This window comes from Dasypus novemcinctus, chromosome 3, assembly GCF_030445035.2.
Source record: "Dasypus novemcinctus isolate mDasNov1 chromosome 3, mDasNov1.1.hap2, whole genome shotgun sequence".
NCBI classification, from domain to species: Eukaryota; Metazoa; Chordata; class Mammalia; order Cingulata; family Dasypodidae; genus Dasypus; species Dasypus novemcinctus.
In genome coordinates, this window is record NC_080675.1 from 127,571,024 (window position 1) to 127,583,104 (window position 12,081).

Consider the following 12,081-nt stretch of genomic DNA (forward strand, 5'->3'; position numbering starts at 1 on the left):
TTCTGCACAATAAGAAGATAAAGTTTAAAAGTATTTAAAAGCCCTAAGGAAGTATATACACTTTTAATCAGATGGTCTAGGTTGAGCATCATACTAAGTATTTCACTCAGAGGATAATGCTCACAGGCAGGAATACTTTATGGCAGTATATTAACCAAAGTAAACCACATTGAAGGAGCAGGTGAGTACTCTTTATCCAGATATGTATCTACATGGACTTGGAAATGATATCCATAACTAGGCAGGTTAGAAATTTGACCAAAGTTTGCTCAAGGACAATGGCCAGGCTTTTCATCAGAAAATCTACTCTAAGTAAGTCCAAATTATACATGATAAAGCTTGGGAAATACTGTTCTTCAACAATTCTATAAATATTTTTCATACAAACTGTGTTAGAACTGGAGACAGGACAATAAACCAGGATAGATTTCCTGTCATTTAGGAACTTACAGCCTACTAGAAAAAAAAATATTTTCACTCACTCAAAAAAATATATATTGAACCCCTTGATACTAAATGCCCAACACACCATTGTGGGGCGGAGGATACAATGGTGAATAAGATAGCCATGTTCCTAGCCCTCAACAAGAAGGGGGAGGAGCACTACCAATATGCAGATAATTGCTAATTATGATTGAGTGTCTGGAGAAGAAGCGCCTAAATCAGACTTGGGGTAAGAAGGCCAAGGAATTTCATTTAAGAAATGTTATCTTGATGAAGTCTTGAATTAGGTTTTGGTCCTGAATTGAACAGGAAGAGCTCCTGGTAGAGGAAAGAGCATTAACATTTAGAGTGAGAACAAGGTGCATTTTGAGAATGGAGTACTCAGTAGACTGGATGAGTGAGAGATTAGCAAGAGGTAGGGCTAGAGAAATTGGAAGAGACCAATATAGAGGGCTTTGTGGACTGAGGAGTTTGACACTATGCTAGGAGAAATGAAGGACTATAGAGTTTTCAGCAAGGGCATGTTTTGTTCTGATTTGTCGCAAGGAGTCTGAGTCTGGGGAATGCAATTCAGAAAGCTTTATCACCTTATTAGCTGTGCACTTGGGCAATTAATTTATAACATCTCAAATTTTAGTATTCTTTTCTATAAAACCATGACATAGTTCCCATATTGGTCTAAGGGTCAAATGAAACCTGAATTGCACTTTGCAAACTCTAAAGTACTATTTGAGGAGACATTTATTATTATGTAAAGGAAGAAAGAATGGTCAAAGTCTCAAAACAATCTCCCTTAGGGGTCAGTTAAGGTTTAAATCACTAGGAGAAAGTTGACAAATAATGCTAATCTCTTCACTATCTCTCCCTCCTTCCCCTTCACCATTCCATCTAATATGAGGCTTCAAAATACATATCCTTTTGTGTGTGTGTGTGTGGCATGAATATTAATTATTAGAGAAGATGAGTGTTCAGAGTAAGATACATTGCAGAGGACACATACTTCAAAACTCCTCAAATAAGTTCTTCTGCACAATGGTAGTGCTGTTCTCACTCCCCGTTTGCTTTATAGAATGTTGTTAAAATTAGTTTTCCATGGAGTAGTGCTTCAGGCTACTGACCTAGAAAGAATGTTTTGTTTTTATATAATTTGGCCTGCATAGTTCTTCTTGTGATTAAAGCATTTTGGCCTGACTTGTGAGCAACTTCTGATAAGTCAGGTCAAGAGAAGAGAGCCAGTTAGAATTTATAGACTTGAAGATTTTTTGATGCAGCTTTTTGCTTTATTTCATGAACTCATCATCCACTGCAAAAGAAATAATCTAATTTAAAAAGTAAAATGTTTTTCCCCAGTTTGCTCAATCTATATGAATCAACTTATTTTATTTTCACGTTGCACATTAATCACCTTACAAATATGATAAACTGATTTGATTACTATGGAGATAAATTGTTGAATGTAATCAAAATAAATTACCTTATAAAGTTAAGAAAAACTACGTACTTTTGGTGAAAAAGGAAGCATAGGAAGAAAAAAAACTCAGATGAAATGTCTCATTTTATAGTGAAATAGAGTTGGTCTTGATGAATTTCTTCTAACGAATTTATTCTAAAGACTTCTAAAGTCTTTACCTGGGAGGTACAAATATGGATTTTGAAGTAGTTTAGACCTATATTTGAATTCAGGCTTTGCTAGTTTTTATATTATTAGCTATGGTTTAGGATATCACTAAGCCTCAGTTTTAACATCTGCAAACTGGGGACAAACATACCTACCTTATGAAGTTATCCTAAGGAGAAGGAGAGAAAGAATGGTTTCCCAGGACATGGTAAATAATAAATAGTAGCTATTATTATGACAGTGTTGTGGATTATAATTTAATAAACAAGAATTTAGTGATAATTCATAATATCAAATTATCTAGATACTTGTGACTGAAATGTTTAATTAGTAATTCCAATTAAATACAGAGATTATATTTGTCATCTTGGTATCCACTAAACTTAGTTGCCTAGCATTTCTCAAATCAGGACAGTCCTCTTTGGGGCACGAGTTGTATACCATATGTCTGTGTCCTCAAAGTCTCTATTAAATGTAAATCCTACTAGGTCCCAAGGTGGCAGCCAGATGGTAGTTTGGGTCTACAAGGATTTGGGTGGTTTCTAATTGATAATTCTGTAAAAGAGAATGTGGAATTCTTTTTAAACTCTGGTTCTTAAACTTGGTCTCATGGCTGGGCTTCAAGTTGTATCCTGAAATTGCATCCACATTTGGGGGCTGGAGGGATAGGAGCAGGGTTATAAGGCATTGCCAAATTCTCAAATTAATCCTTGCATATTAAAACAATTAAGAGGCACAGAAAATAAATTAGTTAAATATTGGTCATTTTACATAGGTAAGTCAAGATAGAATTAATTACAATAAGTAAAACTCAATTGGGTTTTATTAATTTCCAATCATCTTCCTGTATCTGAAAAGTCTTCTAGACCAGTGCATCTCAAATTTTCATGTTCATACTAATCACCTCTTGTTAAAATACAGATTCTAATTCAGTATACCTAAGATGAGGGCTGATTTTCTCTATTTCTAACAAATTCTGAGGTGGTGCCTATACTGCTGCTGGCAGACCACACTTTGAATAGCAAGACTTTAAGATGGTAGTGAGAGTCTAAGGTCTGGACATTCTATCTTTTTGTCACCAGTCTGTCTGTTGCTTTTGTATAATGTTCGACCTCCTCATTAATAGGATAAAATCTTAAACTTGGATGAAAATACTCAGGCTGGTTTTGTAGTTTTTTTGGTGTCTCACCATCTTAACAAATACCACCACTGCCATTAATGTGGCCCTCATAGTTTCCACATATTTCTCAATTTATGAGCATTTGCATTTTGAATACCTTCAGGTAGGGCTTTATTCTCCTCACATTTACTTTTTGGGGCTTCTCTCAATGCAATATGACCTCCTTTAACTGCCCTTCACCCAAATACAAGTCTCAGGCTACCGGGTGTTTTATAGAAAATTGCCCTTGATCATGTTATCACAAAGACGGTGAGGCCACAAAGACCTGGTCTGTTTCTCTTCTCCTGGTCCTCCTGACCTTGCTATCTATATGGAAAGAATCAAGGAAGAAAGACAAAGGAGCAAACTGACATACAACAATCACATTTTTAAATTATAAATAAAGATAAAGGAGAAGAGAAGAAATGAAAAATAGGTACCAAGAAAATGAATGGAGGAAGGGATGGATACGGCCCAGATCATTAACATAAAACCCAGTGAGGAAAAATGAAGGGGAAGAGATTGATTCAGCCAGCTGGGCATATAATGCTTTGTTAAGGAAAGTCCATAGAATACTCAGTAACATAGAGGAAAATGAACCTTTATTACAAAGTAATGAAAAACTTGATTATTTTGTGTAATCTATTTTTAAAAAATAGAAATACACTCCACAGTAACATCAAGTCATTTTTCATTTTTTGCCTTGCAGTTAAATTCCAAAGGGAAAAAATGTTTCCTCTAATATTTACATCTTTAAATCTTTATTATTTTGAGTAGAACAAAACAGTGCATTTTAAAGTATTTCATGGTTTTTGTTTTTATAATACCATGTAAGCCAAATATTATAGAAGAAGGTAAATAACTAACTTAAATATTTATGTTTTATTAATCTTATCAATGTGACTTCAGTTGGGGATTTAGGTAAAACATTGCATAAGACTATTTTCTATATTTACCTATCCAGCAAGCTTCATATATAGTTTACAGGGAAAAAGATTTTGTGTTTCATTTTGCTTTGGTAGAAAGGATGGTCTTATTAGTGACATTTTTTATTATATGAAATTGTGAACTCTTTGGGGGCAAGAGACCATGTTTCAGTCCTCAGCTCAAGACAGGCACATGGCAGGTGCTCAATAAATAATGGTTGAATGAAAATTCAAGGTGCACTAAAACAGTGTATATATGAATGTGTGTGTGCAAATTACATAATTTATGACTTTCATCTGGATTAGAGCAAGGGTTGCATATTGTCAAAAGTCCCTATATGTTTTCCAGGACAATCTCTGTTAAAGTACATTATCCATCAGTAATTTTCCATATTGATATTTGAACAACAGTGTAGTAAAGCTTCAGTTCATCAGAATGCCTTTCATCAGCAAGCCTTTTAACTTCGAGCCTAAACCAAAGGCATTCTAATATATAACAATCTATTTCACATTAGCAAGCATAACATCTAGAACATATGGTAAAATTCTACTTTTATGAGATAGAGCCAAATTTTAGCCATCAACATCTTTCACAGACTGGTTAATAAAAATCAGTTGTCAGGATATACAATCTAATACCAAAAAACATTACATTAAATCCCCTATACCATAGAATGAGGAAACAGATATCAGTGAGAGGAGATGCTGAGAGCCAGCACAATGCCAAGAATGTATTTCAGCCCTGACTTCCTCTGTCCTTCTACTTTTACCTTCCCACTGTCTATCCATGTCTCCTCTTCACTTTGCCATCCTTCTCCTTGAGCACCTAGTATACTCAGGGCTTTCCAGCAATTGAATACACTAAAGGGTTTGGGTCATCCTGGTTACCCCTTCCCCAAAGTTCCTGAAATCAAAATGAGAAGAGAAAAGAAAATTGGGAAGGGTGTGGGTGGTAAATAAATTCTAAGCTGGAAGACCCTGTGAGCATAAACAAAAGAAAATAAAATGTGAACTATGAAATTGAAGCCTATTGCCTTCTGCTTTTCATTTTCTAAACATGTTTCTAAGAAATGTAGGGGATTCGTGCCACCTTTCATTTTACTTTGAAGAAAAGCAGTATTGCTAATTCAAATGACCAAGATTGGGAAACATAGAGCCTCTTTCAAATTATAGTAAATGAATTTCACAGTTTACTCATTCATGCCAATTCCCCACCACCACCTCTTGTCCCCATAATTAATTTGAAACTACTCGATTTGTATTTCTGGAGCAGAAAGAGAAAGTAAGCTATGTGTGTAATTAATCTAGAAACACACTGACTAAAATATTGGCTTTTAAATAGCAGAAAAGAAAAATAGGCATCTGGGAGTGTTTGTAATGATATTATTTATCTTATCTTTTCGCCATCTACCTAACTCACCTTACTACCTTTTTCAGTAAAAGATGAAGTACATTGACCTTATAATATACTGTATTCTTTTGAAAGAAATGAATTTATCAGAGCAGGTATGTAATTAACTGATCAGCCACTTTCTCTAGATCCCCAAATCTCCAACTCCAAAAGTAGTCACTGGCAAAATAGGGCAGCTAACTGCTCAGACTATGGAAATGGTTTCAGAAGCAGTTCAAGCAATCCATTGTCTAATACACTCCTTGGGTGTTCTGAAATTAAATTCAGTGGCTTTTAAGTCTGTCTTTCCACAATGGCAAACTTTTGCAGAATCTCAAGTAAGCAAAAATGATTTTTCAAAAGCCCATTGACTGAGTTTACTACAACAAGGAGATGAATCATTATTTATTCAAATATTTTAAATTGTTACATGATCAGTAAATACATAGTACATATAGCTTTTCACAAGCATTCTCTCTGCCCAAACTCAGGTTCTAACAAGAAAATTCCCATTACATCTCACATAATCCCATCTGTTTATCTGGTTTTGAAATGAAGAACAACAGTAGACACCAACCATTCAAGGGCTTAATTATGCAACCTGGCCATTTGGGCTTCTTAGAAACATTGAGCTTTCTCGTTTTTTTTTTGTTTTTTTTTTTGAGATGGTGTTAGAATTTAAATCCTTTGGTAACTCAATTCAGAGTCCATGCTCTCATGAGTAAGGACAGCCTCTAACTGTTGAGCATGATAGTACTCAAGAGAAAACAACTGTTTTCTTTCTCTCAGGATGTGAAGCCTTAGAAGAATGCAAGGCAGGGTCCTCTTTCTCTCACATTCATAGAGCCTGCCCACTTTACTAGCTAATCATTTATCATTTCTTAGATTGGTTTAATGAATGGGAAAAAAATAGAATAGAGTGAACAGTTAACTTGCTTTAGCACCGAAAGAGCAAAAGGGAAACTCTAAGCTCAGATAACTAAAAAATACAAGGTTTAGGGTTAGTACATCAGTTACCTTTCACTATGTAACAGATTATCCCAAAACTTAGGGGCTTATATAAAATAAATGTGTATGATCTCTCATAGTTTCTGTGTGACAGGATGTTCTGACTTGGCATCTTTCGTAAGGTTATAGTCAAGATGTTGGCTAGAACTATAGTCATTGAAGGCTTGACTGGAGCTGCAGGTTCTTCTTCCTAGGTGGCTTCGTCACATGGCTGGCAAATGCTTAGGGGCTGTTGGTCCGAGGCCTCAGTTTTTCTCAGCATGGGCCTCTCCAGGAACTGCTTGACCATCCTCACAATGTGGTTGCTAGCTTTTTGAAGTTATTTTATGCTTCTGCTTTTTCTAAGTATACAATTCAGTGGCATTAATTACATTCACATTTTTGTACAACTAGCTCTGCTGCCCATCACCAAAAATTTTCCATCACCCCAAATAGAAATTCTGTTCCCATTAACCAATAACTCCCCATTCACTCCTCTCCCCAGGCCCTGGTAGCCTTTAATCTATATTCCATCTCTAAGAATTTGCTTATTATAAATATAGCATGAAATCATACAATATTTGTCCTTTTGTATGTGGCCTATTTCATTCAACACAATGTCTTCAGGGTTCATCCGTGTAGTCACCTATATCAGAACTTCATTCCTTTTTATGGCTGAATAATATCGCATTGTATGTATATTCCTCATTTTGTTTATCCTCTCATTTGCTGGTGAAAACCTGGGTTGTTTCCACCTTTTAGCCATTGTGAATAATGTTGCTATAAACATTGGTATACAAATGTTTGACTCTCTGCTTCCACTTCTTTTAATTACATATATAAAAGTGGAATTGCCAGATCATATTGTAATTCTGTATTTAACTTTTAAAGAACTGCCAACATGTTTTCCACAGCAGCTGTACAATTTTATGTTCTTACCAACAATGTACAAGTGTGCCAATTTCTCCACATCCTTGTCAACAAATGCTATTTTTACATTTGTTTTATTATGGACAACCTAGTAGATATGAAATGGCATTTCATTATGGTTTTGATTTGCATTTTCTTAATGACTAATGACATTGGACCACTTATATATCTTCATTGGAGAAGTGTCTATTCAAGTCCTTTGCCCAATTTAAAAGTTTTAAAAGTGTTTGTCTTTCTGTTGTTGTTGTAGGAGTTCTATATATATATTGGACATTAAATCATTAAGATACATGTTTTTTTTCTTTTTTTCTTTTCTTTTTTTAATAGATAAATAGATCACACAAAATGTTACATTTAAAAAACCTAAGAGGTTCCCATATACCCCAACTCCCCAACACCCCACCGCAGCTCCTCCCACATCAATATCCCCTTTCATCAGTAAGGCACATTCACTGCATTTGGTGAATACATATTTTGAAACTCTTTTCTCCCATTTTTTCACTTGCTTGATAATGTTCTTTGATGTACATATATTTTTAATTTTGATTAAGTCCAGTTTATCTATTTTTTTCTTTTGTTGTTCATGCTTTTGGTGTCAAATATAAGAATCCATTGCCAAATCCAAGTTTATAAAGATTTCCCCTGTTTTCTTCTAAAAGTTTTATGATTTTGATTCTTATATTAAGGTCATTGTGCATCTCATTTCGCACAGATAAGGCAATTGACAAAATCAAGTATCTTTCATGGAAACACTTGGAAAACTAGGAAGAAACTAGAATATCATCAATATTATAAAGGAAATTAGTGAAAAACAAAAAGTTAGCTTCTCATACTCAATGGTGAATGACTGAAAGTTAGTTTCTCATACTCAATGGGAACAAGACAAGATTTTCCACAATCGCCACTACTATTCAACATTATACTGGAATATCCAGCCAGAGAAATTAGGCAATAAAAAGAAATAAAATCTATTCATACTGAAAAAGAAGAAGTAAAAGTCTCTCTATTCATATCTGGCATGGTCCTTTGTGTAGAAACTCTACATAAGAAAACTAGTAGAATTAATAAGTGAATTCAACAAAGTTGAAGGCTATAAGGTAAAAATCAGTTGTGTTTCTATAATACACCAGCAAACATACTGAAATAGAAATTTTTACAATAATCTCCTCCATTCACAATAGAATCTAAAAGAATAAAATATATTAGAATAAATTAACAAAGGAGGTAAAAGACTTGTACAGAAAACTCTAAAACATTGCTGAAAGAAATTGGAGAATACCTAAGTAAATGGAAAGACATCCCATGTTCATGCATTGGAAAAATTAATATTGATAGGATGTCAATATTACCCAAAGTGACCCACAGATTCAATGCAACCCCTATAAGAATTCCAGCAGCTTTTTTTTTTTTTGATAGAAAAGCCAATCTTCAATTTCATAATAGAATTGCAGGGGACCCCTAATGGCTGAAACAATCTTGAAAATGAGGAACAAAGTAGGACTATCCACACGTATTTTAAAACTTACTACAGAACTGCAGTAAGCAAAACAGTGTGGTACAGGTATAAGGATAAACATATAGACCAATGGGGTGAATGAGAGAGTCCAGAAATCAATCCATCCATCTATGGCCCATTAGTCTTTGACTAGGATACCAAGACCATTCAATGGGAAATGAATAGGCTTTTCAAAATGTGATGCTGGGAAAAGTGGATATCCACATAGAAAAGAATGAAACTGGACCCTAATCTCACAACAGATACAAAAACTAATACAATGTCTTTTATGAGGACCTGGGAAATCATACTCTGTCACTTCTACACTAACCAGTTGGTTATACAGGTCAACCTAATCAGTTTTGGAGGGAATGTACAAGGACATGAACACCAAGAAGCAAGAAGCAGTAGTGTCATCTTGGAGGCCGGCTAGGAATTATTATTTGTCTCTCTAATTTTTTATAATACTAGCATATTATTAAATTACAATAGGTTTTTGTTTGTGTTGACTTTAAAATCAACAGTCAACATGGATATATATATATATATACACTCCCTTAAAACCAATTTTCTCCCTTCTGCTTATTTCCTTAGATATTCCCACTTCCACAATAAAAGGAGGTGAGGTTTTGTTGAGCATAAGCCAACTCTTGAAATTTTACAAAGATAAGCTAATTTCAGTGATGCTAGGGCCTTTGTTATTCTTCTTTAGTTTTTCTAGCTAAGGTCCTCTTGGGAAGGGAAGTCTGATTCACTGAGAAGGAATTGAACCCATACTCTCAAGAAAGGCACTGATTTATCCCTTGTTCTCTCTTAATTGCAGAGCAGTGGTTTTCAATCCTGGCCTGGCTGTACACTGGGGGTGAAGAATGGGCTTTTAAAAAAACTCAGATTTTTAATCTTATTAACAAGCATCTAATTTTCACTTATTTAGGTGCTGTTCTAAATTATTTACAAATAGTAACTTATTTGATCCTCAGAAATAGTCTGTGAGGTAGTTACTATTATCATCCCCATTTTATAGATGAGGAAATTGAGGCACAGAGAGATTAGGTATTTTTCCCAATCATATAGCAATGAAATGGAAGAACCAAGACTACCCATGGTTCTAATATGCAGCTTTGATTAAGAAACACTACTCAGTACAAGTTAAATTTTAGAGGCTTTCTTTGAGTATCTGATGAAATATGCAGCTCTATACAAAAAATTTTGTGCATATATTCTCCTAAAGATGAATATACATATTTCCTATAGTCTATTTGTAGTCTTTTTCAGGGATCCGTGGGCTCCAGGTTAAAAACCTGTGCTCACTAGAGCAGTGGCTCTCCCTAGCCAGTGGCATCAGCCTCACCTGGGAAGTTGCTAGAAATGTTCTGGCCTCACCCCAAGCGTGCTGAATCAGAAACTCTGAGAATGCTGTCCAGCAATCCCTATTTTAACCAGTCCTCCAAGTAAGTCTAATGTGCTCAAGTTTGAGAAACACTGCTTTAGAAAGCAGATTTGTAGAAGCAAGTAATTTAAATAATGAGCTAGTCATGACTTTGCGTGAACATCTTAGCACCATTTTTCTTTGGCTTATTAGTATGCTTACAGAAATTCTCTTCTGTTAAATCTTGGTTCCTTTGATTAAAGTGATCTCCAAATATACTGATATTCATTCATTTTTCATTAATACAACTAATTATATGTTATTTTTAAACAGGTATTCACTGACTGCTTGTTCCACATAAGGCATAGTGCAAGGTTCAATGTGATACCCAAAATAAACAAAAGAGGCATGATACCACCTTGAGGAAATTGTTCCCTGTAATAAGTAAATAATCACACAAATAAATATATAATTTAAAAATATAGCCAGTGAATGAATGAAAAATATGTCTGTTAGATGTCTCGAATTTACTTGTCAAAAAAAAAAAAAATGAACCTCTAGATTAAAAGTGTCCCCACCCAAATTTTATTGCTCTCCTGGTCTTCTCCATTTCACTAACATCATTTGTGCAGTTTTGTAAACATCATGTTTGATAATTTTATTCCCCTTACTCTATAACCATCCCCTGCAGACAACACAAATTCATAAGTAAATGCTACCGATCTACATCCAAAATATCTACATTTCTCTCCATTTCCACTACCTCCAACTAGTTCAAATCTCAAACCTCCTTTGCTTTGTTTATACATTTCCATCCTTGCTCTTCACTATACTCAAAGCATGTAGATGAACATTTTCAAATTCATATTAGGTCATGACATTCTCTAGTATACCAAAGCTTCCAAAGTCTTCCCATTCCAAAAGACCAAAACCCAAACTTTCTACCATGGTTTACAGTACGTTTTGCAGTCTCACCTCTACCCATCCTTCCAACATCATCTTCTCATATTTGTTCTCACTCTTCTCTAGCCACACTGCCCTTATTCCTGTACCTCAATTAAGGTTTGTTTTCACACCAGGACTTTCATACTTGCTCTTCCTTCTGCTCCCCCTCCCCCACCCCCATGGCAGCTCCTATCCATCCCTCAACTGAAGTCTTTGTTTACAGGTGACCTCCCTTGAATACCCTCCCCTGCCCACCCCATTCCTCACCACACTCCCCCACATCAGCCTATTTTAATTTACCCCCTCCCCCCCAACACTTACTGTATCTACATCTCTTATAGAACAGTATTTTAAATGTTTGGTCACAGCCCAAAGTAAAAAGTATATTTTTACACTGTGACCCAATACAAACACACACACATATACACACAGGAGCCCAGTCACTCATAACCAAAGCAAATTTAATGAAACATGGATCCTTGATAAGGATAGGAGTAAGGTACTCTGAAACTTTATTTCCTATTCTATTCTCTCTCTCCTTTTTCATCTCCTTCTCTCTTCCCATCTCTCCCTCCCTTCCCCCTTCCCCTTCTCTCTCCATGTATAGGTGTATAAATATATGTATATAAATATTATGGTCATAATCCCCTAAATTGATTTCATGACCCACTAATGAGTTGTAACCAGCAATTTTAAAACACAGCTCTTAAAAATGAGCTCCAAAAAGTCAGAAATCTCATATAGTTGAATCCCGAATATAAAAACATGGTAGGTATTTTAAAAATAAGTATTAATTATACAATGTCCAGTAGAACCTT

At 35.1% G+C, this 12,081-nt stretch overlaps 1 protein-coding gene across 1 annotated transcript in view; it reads left to right on the forward strand.

Annotated features, from left to right (window-relative positions):
• Positions 1-12,081, forward strand: part of UNC13C (unc-13 homolog C) — a 738,074-nt gene that overhangs the window by 519,909 nt on the left and 206,084 nt on the right. The gene's annotated exons all lie outside the window — the stretch shown is intronic.